This window comes from Pipistrellus kuhlii, unplaced genomic scaffold (genome assembly GCF_014108245.1).
Source record: "Pipistrellus kuhlii isolate mPipKuh1 unplaced genomic scaffold, mPipKuh1.p scaffold_m20_p_12, whole genome shotgun sequence".
Lineage (NCBI taxonomy): Eukaryota > Metazoa > Chordata > Mammalia > Chiroptera > Vespertilionidae > Pipistrellus > Pipistrellus kuhlii.
Window position 1 is genome coordinate 35,655,230 of NW_023425427.1, and position 15,801 is coordinate 35,671,030.

Here is a 15,801-nt window from a genome sequence, read left to right on the forward strand (position 1 = left end):
GAAATAACTAACACATTTGGACCTTGGGAAAGCTTGCAAAAATGATTCCAACATATTTATCCAGTCTGAGAACTGAGTTTAGGATGTGAAGTTTTTGCATAAGAATGAGGTGAAGCTATTTGGTCAGCATTTCAGGGGATATTGGTGACTATAAAAACCCCCAACCTCGGCTTCCCCTTTTAGCATCTTGGCTTCTCTGTGGGAAACTTTGGCTGCCTGCCCCCAAACTGAGCATCCAGCCTTTGTTTGACAAGACAGAAAAAAGCTGTTTCATCTCAAAATCTCTGCAGTGGTAAAAACTGAAAAGGGAAAGATCATGGAGAAGTTACTCAAAAGACAACAAAATTTACATAACTGAAACTAAGAAAACTGTTGTGAGAATTTTAAAAAATGCCATGTCACACTTGAGTGATAAAAAAACAAAACACCTAATATCAGCAACAGCAGCCTTCAGCTGCCAAACACCTTTCTTCCTTTTGGACACAGATAACTTAGCAAGCTTGAGGTAATGCTAATGTATATGAGACCATACAAGGTTATGTCTTTTTAGAATATTAAAGGTGTTTAGGGGCTTAAAATGAGATTAAAATAATTCAGGTTTTTAGCAGAGAACTTAAAAAAAAGAAAAAGAAAAAAAACAAACACAAACCACTGCTCTAAAAGTTGCTTTATAATAGATGACCATGAAAAGGGAAAAAAATGTAGCTGCATTGAGACATGTACATATAATTGGTTAGATTGGGAATTTGCTTCAAAGACCTATAGTTGGTCAGACTCAAGTTCCAATTTCATTAATTCTATGACTTTGGGTATGTAATTTAATTTCACTAAGCCTGTTTGCTAATGGGTGAAATAGAATAAGGACTATATGAGGCAGCATATCTAAAATGCTTAGAACAATATCTGATGTAGTCAATTTGTTTATTGATATCACTGATGTCAAGAAATGGTTTATTAAATTATTTTAAGGTATAAGAACTATGAATCCAACCACTGTTATTGTTATGAATGACTTAAAAACTACTTTTTTAAAAATATTATTTTATTCATTTCAGAGATGAAGGGAGAGAAAGAGGGAAACATCAATGATGAGAGAGAATCACTGATGGCTGCCCCCTGCATACCCCACACTGGGGAGTGAGCCTGCAACCTGGGCATGTGCTCTGATCAGGAATTGAACTGCGATCTCCTGGCTCATGGGTCAAATCTCAACCACTGAGCCACTGGCTGGGCTTTAAAATATTTTTAATTAAAATTAATTTTGTGTTTATTAAATTTTTATTTTTAAAAATTAAAAACATTTAAGTTAAAATATTTAACTTTTCTTTCTATCTTTAAAGTTAAAATAACTGTGAATTAAAATTCTGCTGGGTTGATGGTCCAAGTCTTAATAATTTTGGAATTTTTCATAATGTTTAACTAGAATTTCTTTTCTTTTTCAATTTGTACATTTAAAATTCTGGCATCAATTCCTATTTTATTCAGCTGGCATCACTCATGTCAGTTACTATGGAGCTACTGTAAAACAGAAGTTGTGTAGCATAACATAACATTTTTAGGGAAATTTAGTAAATTTTTTGGGTAAACTATATTTTGTTTTGTTTTTAAAGAAAGATGCTTCTCTTTGCTAATTTCAGAACAAACAGCTTCCTAGTGAAAGTAATTTCTCTTTTTATGTTAAGTTAAATATCTGTCTATTCTTTAGTCAAATTGAACACAAAATCATAACAAAACAATGATGCAGCTTGGCTTCTAACTACACAGAAATTAGTGTGCCATAAATGAGAACTTATAATTTTTATTGGACATTTGTTGAGCATCTACTGTATCCTCTAGGCATTATAAAGAATGCAGAGATGACACAGATATTCACACTGCCCTTAAAAACATGAAGATTGAAACATATTATTAGTTAAGGGCATAACTCCCCCCAAAAAAAACCAAAAAACAAAAAACATACAAATAACAGGACTTGTCAGAAATATAGACACAAACATTGAATCACTGGAAAATATTTAAAGCAGTTTGAACTTAATTGTTACACTTTCTTACTGCTTCAGTTGAATTTGATCAAACCTTTAAGAGTTAGTTTATGTATTTTGGTGCACCACTGAGTTTAATCCAAATATGGTATATTTGTAGTTTCATCTGTTTTATGCCATATCACAACACTAGAACATAGGGAAAGATTTAATAAATAGTATTAACTTTTTTTTTTTTTTTTTTTTTAGTATCTAATACATGCTAGGCAGTGTTCTAAATTCTTTGTTAATTCATTTAGTCCTTGGAGGAGGTAAGTGTAGCTTCCATCTACTCTGCTGCCATCTTGGATCCTCTCTATTTATGTCCTTTGATTCATAATGATAGTTTTGCTGGGTAGAGTAATCTTGGTTGTAGTTCCATGCTTTTCATCACTTTGAATATTTGGTGCCAAACACTTCTGGTCTGCAAAGTTTCTGTTGAGAAATCAACTATAGTCTTATGGGAGTACCCTTTTAGGTAACTAACTGCTTTTCCATTGCTGCTTTTAAGATTCTCTCTTTGTCTTTAACCCTTGGCATTTTAATTATGATGTGTCTTGGTGTGGGCCTCTTTGGGTTCATCTTGTTTGGAACTATCTATGCTTCCTGGACTTGTATGTTTATTTCCTTTACCTGGTTAAGGAAGTTTTCCATCATTTTTTTCCTTTTCTTCCTTTTTTTTTTTTTTTAAGGTTGTGTTCTTTTATTTTTTACATATTTATTAAATATATTGGGATTATGTTGATAAATAAAATTATATGTCTCAAGTATACAGTTCTATAATATACCATCTATATATTGTGTGTTCACCACCCAAAGTCTAGTCTCCTTCTTCACCATTTATCCCCTCTTAACCCTCTTTTACCTGCTGTACCCACCTTTCCTTTTGGTAATCACCATACTCTTATCTATGCTATGAGTTTTTTTTGTTTGGGGTTTTGTATTTTTTGCTTAATTCCTTCACCTATGTCATCTAGCCCTTAACTCCCTCCCATCTGTCAGCTGTCAGTCTGCTCTCTGTATCTGTGAGTCTGTTTATATTTTGTTTATTATTTTGTTTATTACATATTTCACCTTGTGAAATCATATGCTGCTTGTTTTTCTCTGACTGGCTTATTTCACTTAGCTAATACTCTCAAAGTCCATCCATGCTGTAGCAAAAAGTAAGATTAAGATTTTTTTTTCCTTTATATGACTGATAGTAGGTTTTTAATTCCTTGCTCTCTTTCTTCTCTTCTTATACCCCTATGTTTTGAATGTTCTTACACTAGGTTTTGTCCCAAAGGCTCCTTAAACTGTCCTTATTTTTTCAATTTTTTTTTCTTTTTGCTCTTCTGATTGGGTGTTATTTGCTACTTTATTTTTCAAATTGCTGATTCCATTCTCTGCTTCATCTAAACGATTGTTGACAGCCTTAAGTCTTTTTGAGATTTTCTTGATAGTCATTAAATCCAAGGATATATATCCTTTTTAATTCCAAAAATGATTTTATTATATTCCCTAGAAAGAAGAAATATTATTTCTTATTGTTTTTCAAGGGGGTTGGTTAGTTAAGAATATTAAAGTCCTGAAGAAATTTGGGACTTTTAGAGAAAGTGAATTCAGAGAATCCAAATTGCTAATAAGAACAATTTATGAATGTAGGCCGTGGAGCTCGAAAAGAAGTTTCTTTTTTATGTTTCTCTTGGATTATGTGAAAGGTTGACACTGGTAAATTCTGTGGACAGTCAGGAAAGCCTTGAGTTTGATTGCTATGAAGAGAAGAGTTACAATTGAGAGGTCAAAATGTGAAAGTGGAGAGGATTAAGTAAGCCATGGAACTACTTACTCCGATGGTTATGAAAATTCTCTGATTTGAACTTTAAGAAATTACTGGAAATGAATAATTTCACACACACTCATGCATATACACACATATCTATTGAAAAGAAAAGACATAACAAATAACAAATGTCTTTTGCAATTGAGCTTGTGGCTACCACGAGTATCCTTAAATCTCCTGCTAGGAGAGAAAGGGTTTTGCCTGTCAGGTGCAGGTATGACAGGGAGTGAATATCCTGGCTGTTATATCCATAATGGAATGGGCTGCTCCCCCTCGTCACATCAGCTCTTACAACCCTCCCAGTTTCCTTCCTTTCTATCCACCGTATGATGCGTTGTCCACACTTTGGTCACTTTTTCCGGCATTCCTGTTTCTTCACTCTCGGTATTGGTATTGTATTAAGACTGGGACTTCTGACTGGGCCTCTGGCATTCTTTAGTACCTCATTTGACCTAACTATTTTCCTGTTCTAAATAGGTACATAAATTAAGTCAGGTCATAATTTCACAAGCTTAGACATACAATGCATGGAGTAAAATGTTTATTATTAAATCTGATTACTTAATAACATTTTTAGAAAATTAATAATTTGTGGAAACAAGTTATTTATGTAGGAAATATGTATTCATGTATACATAGATAGATGTAAATCGATATATACAAACACACAGAACATATACATATAAGAGAGATCAGTAGTGTATATGTCTAGTGTGGATACAAAGCAGTTGCAGTCTATGAAGAAGGAACAGAAGAACCAGGGAGAGAAAAGTAAAAGAACTAGAGTTGACAAAGAGTAAGAAAGCAAAGATGCCCACATATCTTCTACTTTTAATGCACAGCATGTCACTGTCAGATAATGTCATGAATCCCCAGGGTTCTACCACTAACCTTTTTTTCTTTCCCACTCCCAGATCAGCTTTTCATCACTCCTGAAAGGTTTCACTTCCCGTTAGCTTCTCTGAAGCTATCCCTGTCATACATTTTTTTTTTAAGGATTATTTTAGGAGTATCTGGTTGAAGAGAAATCGCAGATTCCATTTTTACAGAAATAAAGAGGAACAATAGTAAACAAAGAAAATGCAGAACTAGATGATGGGGGGTTAAATGTTACCTCTTTTATTTGCTCAATGTGTAATCTCCAGCAAATTGTCTCTACAATCTGTACCTCAGTTTCCCTACTTATAAAATTGGACCAACGATTATACCTACTTCCTAGGATTGTTGCAAGAGTTAAATGAGTTCATACACATAAAGCACTTAGAACTGCTTTGTAAATATTAACCTGTATTACTGTTTTCCTCTTTGGTTAAGAATTGCTTAAAAGTAGAAATAGACTGCACATTCCGCTAATCCCTTGATTACTCTTCCACACCAAGCTTCCACCCTAGAATAGCATCAGGAAGGGAGGCTGGAGGTGAAATGTGCAGCTGACCTCTAGCTTAGGGTCGGGGACCAGGTGTTTCCTTACCTTCCTCCACCTATGACAGGAGCCAGTCCGAACTAGCCAAACCTTGATGCAACCCAGCCTGTGGCCATTTCTTCTGCCTTCTCTATCTTTCATTAACCTCTAGCCAGTGGAAGCTGCTGGTGTCATGGCCACCACTCTTGTTTGTTGCCTCACATTCCAGCTTTATTTGCTAAGGAATGATGCTCAGGATCACTGGCTAAGTGAAGAGGAAACTTTGGGGCCAGGAAAAATCTTCCCTAAGCCTGACGGGAGCAAAATTCCCTTGTACATTATATCCTTAGAAGGTTCCTCAAAAGTTTAAGTAACTTTTTTTTTTTTTTCAGCCAATTGAACTTCCTTAACCTGATTTCCTAGAAAAGCCAGATTTTCAGAGAAGTTGTAGGGCACTGGTGATCTAACTAAGAGGTCAGTAAATTCTCCCAGAGTCCCTCCTCAGGCCTGAAAAATTACCTGCCAGCGTAGGAGCATGTTCAAACCTGTTGACAGAGACAGCCTCCAACTATTTGCCTTCCCTCAAACTGTTCATTGTCCTAATTGCATTCCCACAGCTAGGTCCTGAGTTGCTACAAAAGCCCTGTCAAGCAGCCTGACAATATGGGACATGTGTCTTCAGGTACACACCCTTTGACCCAGAGATTCCACATACAGCAGGTGTTTCCAAGAAATAATTAGGGCTCAGAGCCAACTATACAGCATCATTCGTGGTGCCATTCTTTTATAATATCAACAATATTTAAAATAACCTAAGTGGGCATCACTAGGGGATGGCTTAAATAAATTATGGTATAGCTATACAATGAAATAGTAATTAAGATTTATAAATAATCATTGGATCTATAATTATTGACATGAAAAGATGCCCATAATATCTTTGATGAGTGATAAAAGCAGCTCATTGAGCAGCATTCTGATATAAGGACACTTTAAATTGAAGTTTCATTCATATAGATATATCCAGAGAATGTGTCTATAGAGAATTATAGTCACCAAAATATTAACAACAGTTAGCTCTAGGGTTAGGTATTTGGGTAATTTTTCTTTTTTTTCATTTAAATATTATTTTACAATAATACAATGTGTTGTTTTACAACCTGCAAAATAAAAACAATTGACTTCCATGGAGACTCTTAATTTATTTTAGAAATGCATATTATGTAGCTTTTTATATTTTAATTCTAAGGGAAAAAATAGGCTAAGGTGTTTTTTTTTTTTAATCTTTATTGAATTTATTAGGGTGACATTGGTTAATAAAGTGATATAGGTTTCAGGTATATAATTCTATAATACATCATCTATATACGAGAGGCCCAGTGCACATGGTGGGGTCCGCCAGCCTGCCCCAATTGGAGTGGGAGGGGAGTGAGAGGGGAGGGGTTGGCTGGGGGAAGGGGCTGTGGGTGATTGGCCGGCCAGCCCCACCCCCTGGTTGAACTCCAGGTAGAATTCCAGTCCAATTTGTGGTTGGGGGAACAATTTGCATATTAGCCTTTTATTATATAGGATTGTCTTGTGTGTTTACCATCTCAAGTCAAGTCTCTTTCCATCACCATTTCCCCCCTGTAGGCTCTTTGAACTAGGTTTTGAGAATATGATCTTGTGTTGGCCACACTAACCAGGTGATAGCATACAAATCATAGAATTACTATTTATTGAGCACTTGATATATACCAACAGGCCCTATTTGAAGCACTTTCCGTGTCTCAAATCATTTATACAGCAATGCTATAAGGCAGGTCTTTTATGATCCCTATGTTACAGACAATGAAAGAGGAACCAAAAGAGAAAGTCATTAGTTCAAGGACTCAGGGCTGATAAAAGATGAAACAGTTTTGGACAGAGGTCTCTGATCATATCTCTGTGCTGCTCCAAGTGAAGTTCACTGGCTCCTTCTCTTCAGGGAGCTGTGAAAGGAGCTGTGGTATGAGGAGCCAGGGAGTGAGGGAGCAGGATTCTGTCCTCTTCTACCTGCTGTTCCCGAATGGCTCTTCAGCCTCCCATTGGCCACCTTTTACTTAATCCCTCTAAGCTTCAGTTTCCTCTTTTGTAAAACAGGGAAGCCTTCTCTGGCCATCCAACTTAATTAGTCCCCACTGTTGGCCATATATGGATCTAGTAACTACTTGTCTTATGACAGTTATACTTCCCCTCACCTTCATTACCAACCTCCTCTCAGGCCAGGAGACAGGCCCCAGCTGCCCCCGGTGGGATTGTCCGTACAGCAGGCTGGGAGACAGTGGGCATTCTCTAGGCCTGCGTTTATCACCTGGTACAATATTTCCGTCCATTTGCCATTCCCCACAGTGGACATGAGCCCCCCAAGTCAGAAACAATGTCTTGCATCCCCAGTGCCTAGAAAATGATGTTGTTCAAATAATAAACATCCTTTCTGGAATGAGTAGCTGGAAATTAAAGCCACATGGCCTTATGATTCTAGAGTAATAGTTAAGGAAAGCAATGCTTGCATATCAATTTTTTTTTTATTTTATTTTTCACCTCATCTGACAAAAAGGTCATAGTAAAAATTATATCCAATAACCCGTATTTACTGGGGGCTCTTGTCCTTTCTCTTTCAGAATGCCACGCTCCTATCAGCATCTAAGCTTTGTCACCAAAGCAGGCAGGCTCTGTGAGGGTCTGGAATTTACCCTAGTGTCAGGTTAACAGGGTGATAGCCTGTTACTGTTTCAGGGTGGGGGCAGGCAGGAGACTGTGTTACTCACAGGGCAGCAAGCAGCCTGAGTAGGCTCATGATGAGCATGAGATGTTTTCCATGTGCCTCAAGTCCTGTGGAGGGCATGGGGGTGGGCCTAGTGGGACTGGACACTGAGGTGGATGCAGCCGGTTTGTGACTTAACAGAGGAACAACAAGCTGTCAAATCTACCACTCTTATGGTGAGTGCTCAGCACAGCCGCTTTTTTTGTGAGAGAGGTTACTTCATCCCTCAAGTCTGCTCACTGCAAACACAACCCTGAGAAATGGCCCAGATAAAGAGCAGTCAGGCTGCATCCTTGGCCTACCCAGCAAGACAGTGCAGGAATGCTTGGGGCCTGAGCTGATTGACTGTCTAAACTTGTGTGTTGTTTAAGATGATTAGTTTCCTGAAATATGGTAGCAACCATACTTGGGTAAAAACTGCTGTTTGAATTTTAACCCTGCTATTCTGGCTTTGGCACTCGCTTACTTGCTTAAACAATAGGGTAGTTACCCTGTTTCCCCAAAAATAAGACAGTGTCTTATATTAATTTTTGCTCCCAAAGATGCGCTAGGTCTTATTTTCAGGGGATGTCTTATTTTTCCATGAAGAAGAACACGGTACACATTTATTGTTAAATGAAAATAAAGGAAATTTATTAGCTATATACGGTACGGTAGTACGGTAGTTGTCAACACAAACCAGACAAATTGTGAATCCTACAGTATCAAGAATTTACTCATTTATTCAATGACAATCATGTCATCATCTTCTGGAACATCATCATCATAACAATCCAATTCCTGAATTTCCTGGTGAATTTCTTGTGACTCCATTTCTTTCAGAATCAGTAGACCAAATCTCTCATGGTTAGCCTGGGGGAGGGCTTATTTTCGGGGGGATGTCTTATATTTCACTCAGAAGGAAACCTGTAAGTAGGTCTTATTTTTGGAGGATGTCTTATTTTCGGGGAATCACGGTAGCTCAGCTTCCAGATTGAGACCTGGAGGCTAAGGCAATTTTCCTGTGCCTGTGGACCAGGACCACAGGAGATAGATTCTCACTGACTCAGTAGCTTCAGGGGTAGAACTGTAGATAACCTTTAGAGATTAACCGCTGAGCTCTGCTTCTGTACTATCTGGTATTGCAAGATAGGGCCACATTCCAATGTCCGTCCAGCAGGATGTGGCTAGGAAAGACCCGGGCTGTTCCCAGCCTTTAGAATTTAGAATTTAGAACAAAGGAAAATTTTTGTGGTTTGGATCTTTAAAAAGACTGCCTACATCTGAAACAGTGAGGTCGTGTGGACTCCACCTGTGTGTGGTGCTCTTGCGGCCATCCTGGCCAGTTCAATAAATCCTTGCCTGCTTTTTTAAATCAATCATCAGCCTCCGGTGGTCTTATTTTGAACCCAGGGTTTGACCCCACAACATTTTCCTTGTTGCTCAGAAAATACTTTATTATCTTTATTAATATTAGTTATTATCTTCTGATTTGAAGGAAGAAGACAAAGAGAACATAGATCAACATGGTTGCAGGACCTTTCCAACCCTAAAGCCACTTGAATTCTCATCCTAAGTGGGCAAGCCTAGAAAGAAACTCATCTACAGCCGTTTTGGAAGATCAGGTTGGTCCTTGAATGTTTCACATTTAGAGAACTTAAACTTTTAGCATTGTTCTTAGGGTTGAAGCTATTTTTATTTTTGAAAAAAGTATCATGAAATATAGATACATATAATAGAATAGAGTTATAAGTTTTGAAGTATAATAAAATGAATACTAATGAACCCATCACTGAATTAAATAAATACGACCTAGCCTTAGCCGGTTTGGCTCGTGGACAGAGCATTGGCCTGTGGACTAAGGGGTCCAGGTTTGGTTCCTGTCAAGGGCACATGCCTGGGTTGCGGGCTCAGTCCCCAGGGGGGCCCTGCAAGAGGCGGCGGATCAATGATTCTCTCTCATCATTGGTGTTTCCTCTCTCTCTCTCATTCTCCATTCCTCTCTGATATCAATAAAAATATTTTTTAAAATAATAATAATTATGACCTGAGGCTATCTATGGCTTCCTTCCCACATGTTGAGTAAACACAAACAGATAAAGCTAGGCTGGAATTGACTTCATGTCCAAGAGCCCTGAGGACTGAGTAGGACTCTACTAACAGAAGAGATGGGCCACTAGGGTGGAAGAAAACAGTTCTTTGTAAGTTCTTAGACACTGGGCCTCTAATATAATATAAAAGTCACCATTTTACAATGCACAACTCAGTGACATTTGGTACATTTATACTGTTGTGCAACCATCATCACTTTTAAATTTGATAACATTATCGTCACCCAATAGGAAATTCCATGCCCATTAAGCAGTTACCTCTCCTTCTTTCTCTTCCCCCAGTCCCTGGCAACCCCTAACCTGCTTTCTGTCTCTATGGATTTGCCTGTTCTGGACATTTCATATACATGGATTCATATAGCATAAAGCCTTTTGTATCTAACTTCTTTCACATAGCATAATCTTTCCAAGGTTCATTTATATTTTAGCATGTATCAGTATTTCATTCCTATTTATGGCTAAATAACATTACCTTGTATAGACATACCACATTTTCTTTATCCATTCATTAGTTTATAGAAATAAAGGATTTTTTTCACCTTTTGGCTATTGAGAACAGTGCTGCTATGGATATTTTTGTACATTTTTTTAAACACTTGCTTTTCAGTTCTTTTAAGTACATACTTAGAAGGGGAATTGCAATATCATATAATTTTATGACCTAACTTGCTGAGGAACCATTAAAATGTTTAAAATAGTACCTAACTGATGGTGTCTTTCTCTATCAAAGTTAAAACAAATGAAACTAAGTTAATAGAACTGTGTCATGAAGGACTGGGTCTAAATGCAAAGAATATAATGAGTTGCTTGATTTTAAAAGCAGCTGCTAAAAATGTTCAGCAAGTCTCTTGAAGGTGGGCAAGGTATTAACATGTCTGGGATCACTTAGAAGAGTTAATAAAAATACTCTTAAAACTTAACTTTCTGGATACTATGCTCAGGCATGGTGGGAAATGAAAATAAAATAATTGACAGAGGTTGTTGGTACCACAGGCACTTACTTCTACAAGGATAAACAAATGACAAAGAAAAGTCAAGCCACCAACTCGATTCTTGGCTCCCAGCCCTTGCATGCTGACAGTAGGTCCAGGACGCTTTCTATACTCAGTTCTCCAGGGGGACACACTGGTTTTAGGTTTGTTCACAAACTTAAATGAGACCAATAAATCCTGTTACAGACTGGCAGAAAGATTTTCTCTTTTTTCTTCTTTCTTCCCTCAACTGTAATTCTATTTTTATAAATCTGAGCAGGGTGAATTTTAATTCAGTTTTAGTTCTTCATTGCTTGAGCAAGAGGGGTCACTTATTTATTAACTCAGTAAAGCATTTAATGGATGCTGAGAGTTGTGGTGCAAAACAATTAAAAAATGCTCCTATAGCTTTAACAATTCTTTCTTTTTTCCATAAATCTTCATATTATGTGCACATGCACACACACCCCACCTTATTCCTAAAAGAATTTCAGATATGGCTGTTGTTTAAATCTTTAGACTGCTCAAGTGTGTTTTGTTTCTACTTCATTTTCTTCCTTAAGATCATAAAGAATGTAGGGCAGCAGGAAGAGAAGGATTTGAAAAAAAGTAGCCTCTATAAAAATCCTTAATATTTAACACAAGAGGAAAATCCCAAGTGTCGTTATTATTGAATCAATTTATTAAATGCAGAAAAAGAATAAATCCACATTTTAAGAAGTGTTTAGTTGAAATACAGTAATTTTAGATTTGCAGAGAAGTGGCAAAACTAGTACAGAAAATTTACATATACCCTTATCTAGCTGATGTTAACAATTTACAATGGTCAAAACCAGAACATTAGCATCAGTATAATACTATTGACTAACTTACTGATCCTTTTGAAATTTCACCAATTGTTCTCATAATGTCTCTTTTATGATCCAGGACCCAATTCAAGATCTTATATTGCACTTTACTGTTGTGTCTCATTAGTCTCCTCCAGCCTATGAAGTTCCTCATTCTTTCCCTGGCTTTCATGATAAGAACTTTTTCTTTTTTGATATATTTTATTGATTTTTTACAGAGAGAAAGGGAGAGGGATAGAAAGCTAGAAACATCAATGAGAGAGAAACATAGATCAGCTGCCTCCTGCACACCCCCTACTGGGGATGTGCCTGCAACCAATGTACATGCCCTTGACCAGAATCGAACCTGGGACCTTTCAGTCCGCAGGCTGACGCTCTATCCATTGAGCCAAACCAGTTTTGGCTTCATGATAAGAACTTTTGATAAGCACTAGTCAGTTACTTAGAAGTTCTCTCACTGGTGAGTTTTCCCAGTATGTTCTCATGATTAGATTGAGGTTGTGGTTTTTAAGGATTGTTTAGCATACTATTCTGACACCACAGAATGTCTGTCATTGCATCATTTCTGAGGACATCTCATGTGATGTCGTCTTTGTGGTGAATTTAATCTTGATCTCTTGGTTAAGGCGGTATTCACCAGGTTTCTCCACTTTAAAGTTACTCTTTTTTTTTTCTTTCTCCTTTTCTAAGTGATAAATATCTTTGAATTTATACTTTGAGACTGTTAACATCTTGCTTCTCTTCAGTCTTTTGCTGACTCATTTTAGCATCCATTGGTAGGATTTACATGCAACAATTATTTCTGGGGTGTTTGCCTAATTGTGATATTTTTTCTCTCCTTCATTTCATCTATATTTGTTCATTGCAAAAGCCTCATCTTCTCCATATGATTATTTATTATATTAGGACATTTTTTATTTTGTGGGTTATAATGTAGTACCATCATTACTTATTTTATTGGTTAAATTGTTTTGGCTATTGGGAACTCCTTCCAGTTGGTTCCTATGTCCTCTTGATACACCCATCTTTTATTTAATACTTGCTTATTTTTTTGAGGTCATAAGATATTCCACATCTATTAACCCAGCCCCAGGTCTGGAATTAACTATTTATTCAAGGTTCTCTTCCTTTTGTTAGAGAATGGTATTTAGAAATTGAGATCTGGGCTCTAGGTGGGCTTATTGCTATGACCATTGTTCCTCGTTCCTCTCAGTAAGACATCACATATACTAACCCATGCATATACATACACTCATACATATTTCTACATCTGCCTGTAAAAAAGTAGGTTTATAGTTGTTCATCTGGAAAATAATACAATTTATATAATAAAAGGCTAATATGCAAATTGACCAAACAGCCAATCGCTATGATATGCACTGACCACCAGGGTGCAGATGCTCAATGTAGGAGCTACCCTCTGGTGGTCAGTGCGCTCCCACAGCGGGGGCACCACTCAGCCAGAAGCCCTGAGCCAGGCTCACAGCTGGCAAGTGCAGCAGCAGGCATGGGAGCCTCTCCCACCTCTATAGTAATGCTAAGAATGTCCAACTGCTGCCTTAGGCCCACTACCCCCTAAGCCGTCAGTTGAGCATCCCCTGAGGCATCCCAGACTGCAAGAGGGCACAGGCTAGGCTGAGGAACCCCCTCCTCCCACCCCGAGTGCACCGGGCTTCTAGTAATTAATAAATAACAATACAGGAATAAACTGTTGTTGGTGCACTCACAACTGTAGACCTACTTTTGCCCCACCCTATATTCTAAACCATGAGTTCCTACTAATAGCTCTGATTCTAATTCAGAATTATATTTTAGTGGAGCTTTTACCCTTCTTCTTTTGCAGTTCTTTCTCAGACAGGGAGATGCTTTCTCCAGAGGCTCCCTGAATTCCTTGGCTCATGTTTCCTTCCTCCCTCTCTAAGGCAGCAGTGTGGCATCTACGTGTCTCTCCAACTCTGACTCTCTTGCCTCCGTTGTTCACTTATAAGGACCCTCGTGATTAAATTGGGCCTGTCTGAATAATCCTGGATAACCTCTTCATCTTAAAATCCTTTAGTTAATCACATCTACAAACTCACTCTTTTTTTGCCTTATAAGGTAATATATCCACAGGTTCAGACATAGACTTTTCTCTCTTTATATTATTTAATTTTATTTTAATTTTTCCCATCACCATTTACTCTTCAACCACCCCCATTCCCCGCCCAATCACCATTGTTTTTCCGTATCCATGAGTTCTTTCTCATTTTTTTTTTTAAGTTCAATGGTTCCACCCACCCCAACAAACACCTTCCCCACCAGAGTTGTCAGCCTGCTCTCTATCTATGAGTCTGTCTCTACTTTGCTTGTTAATTCAGTTTGTTTATTTTTTAGGATGTGAATTTTTTTTGGCAGGGCATTCTTCTTCTTTTTCTTCTTCTTTTTTTTTTTTTTTTTTTTTTTTGGTTTGGCTCAGTGGATAGAGCATCAGACTGTGGGCTGAAGGGCCTGTGTTTGATTCTAGACCAGGGCACATGATCAGAGATTGTGGGCTAAATCCCCAGTGTGAGGCCTGCATGAGGCAGCCAATCAATGATTCTCTCTTATCACTGATGTTTCTCTCTCTCCCTCTCTCTTCCTCCCTGTAATCAATAAAAATATTTTTTTAAAATAAAAGAAACATCAATGATGAAAGAGAATCGTTGATCGGCTGCCTCCTGCACATCCCCCATTAGGGACTGAGCCCACAACCCAGACATGTGCCTGACAGGGAATCAAACCATGACCTCCAGGTTCATAGGTTGACAGTCAACTACTGATTCACACATGCCAGGCGTGGCAAGGCGCCGTTCTGCCTACCATTTTTTCCAATATTTGCTATCATAAACAATGCTGCAATGAATAACCTTGTACTTTCACATTTTATACTGTTGGAGGTCTGTCTTCAGGGTAGAGAGAAGTGGGATTGCTGGGTCAAAGGCAGGTATCTTGGTAGTTCTGTTAGGTATTGCCACATTTCCTTGTCTAGGATATGACTACCACCATGACCCACTTTTACTAAGGAATTTTTATGTTCAAACCACCTTATTTGGTTACTTTTGGTCTCTGAGTTTGTGCAGTCCTCCCCTGGGCTTTCAGGTTTAGTATATACCCCCCTTTTTAGTCACACATACCGCTCAAGCAAAAGGGACCAAGAGGCCCTATTTTACTTCGCCTAATTCAAGAAATTCTAGGCATTCTATATGTATTATACAATCTGAAACTTCCGCTCTTACGTCAGGTATTTTACCACCAATGTAACCACATGTTAAAATAGACATTATTTATCTTTGGGTTCTATCCTGCCTCTTCTCCATTTTACTCACTTTTTTGGGTGAGGATCAATGTAACCAGTGTCATCAAACCCAGGGATTCCCTAAGGCTGAACCACCAATTAGGGCATGTTATCTCAGCACCACCTCATCAGTTTCAAAAATGCAAATGTCTGGACCCCACCCATGGAGATTTTGAATGAGGACATCAGGGGTAGTGCCCAGACGTTTCTATTTTTTTTTTTTTTTCAAGTTCCCCAGGGGATTCTGATGTGCAGCCAGTTTTGGGAACCACTGATCTGACCCCAAAATATGAGCCAGCTGTTTCCTCCTGTCCATGTCTATATATGAGGAGATGAATCATCATTTAAGTCCACGTGAGAACTTCTGATTTCCTTTACCTGAGTTGAGGTCAGATATCCCCTCCACTTTGACCAAGCAATGCATCTGCTTCCCCAAATCTTAAGGCCAAATCTTAAAGGCACTGGTTTTGGCTTCAGGAGGTAGATTCCCCCTTTAATTTCATGGGAACATGTTGTTGTCCTGGTCAGCCCTGGTTAAGCGGTCCCTGG

The 15,801-nt window shown here is 38.0% G+C and overlaps 1 protein-coding gene across 1 annotated transcript in view; it reads left to right on the forward strand.

Annotated features, from left to right (window-relative positions):
* Positions 1–9,510: 9,510 nt before the first annotated feature.
* PDCD1LG2 (programmed cell death 1 ligand 2) overlaps positions 9,511–15,801 on the forward strand; it is a 68,969-nt gene continuing 62,678 nt past the window's right edge. The window contains exon 1 of the mRNA XM_045580184.1: positions 9,511–9,634. The gene's annotated coding sequence lies outside the window, so the exon portion shown is untranslated. The remainder of the gene's footprint in view (positions 9,635–15,801) is intronic.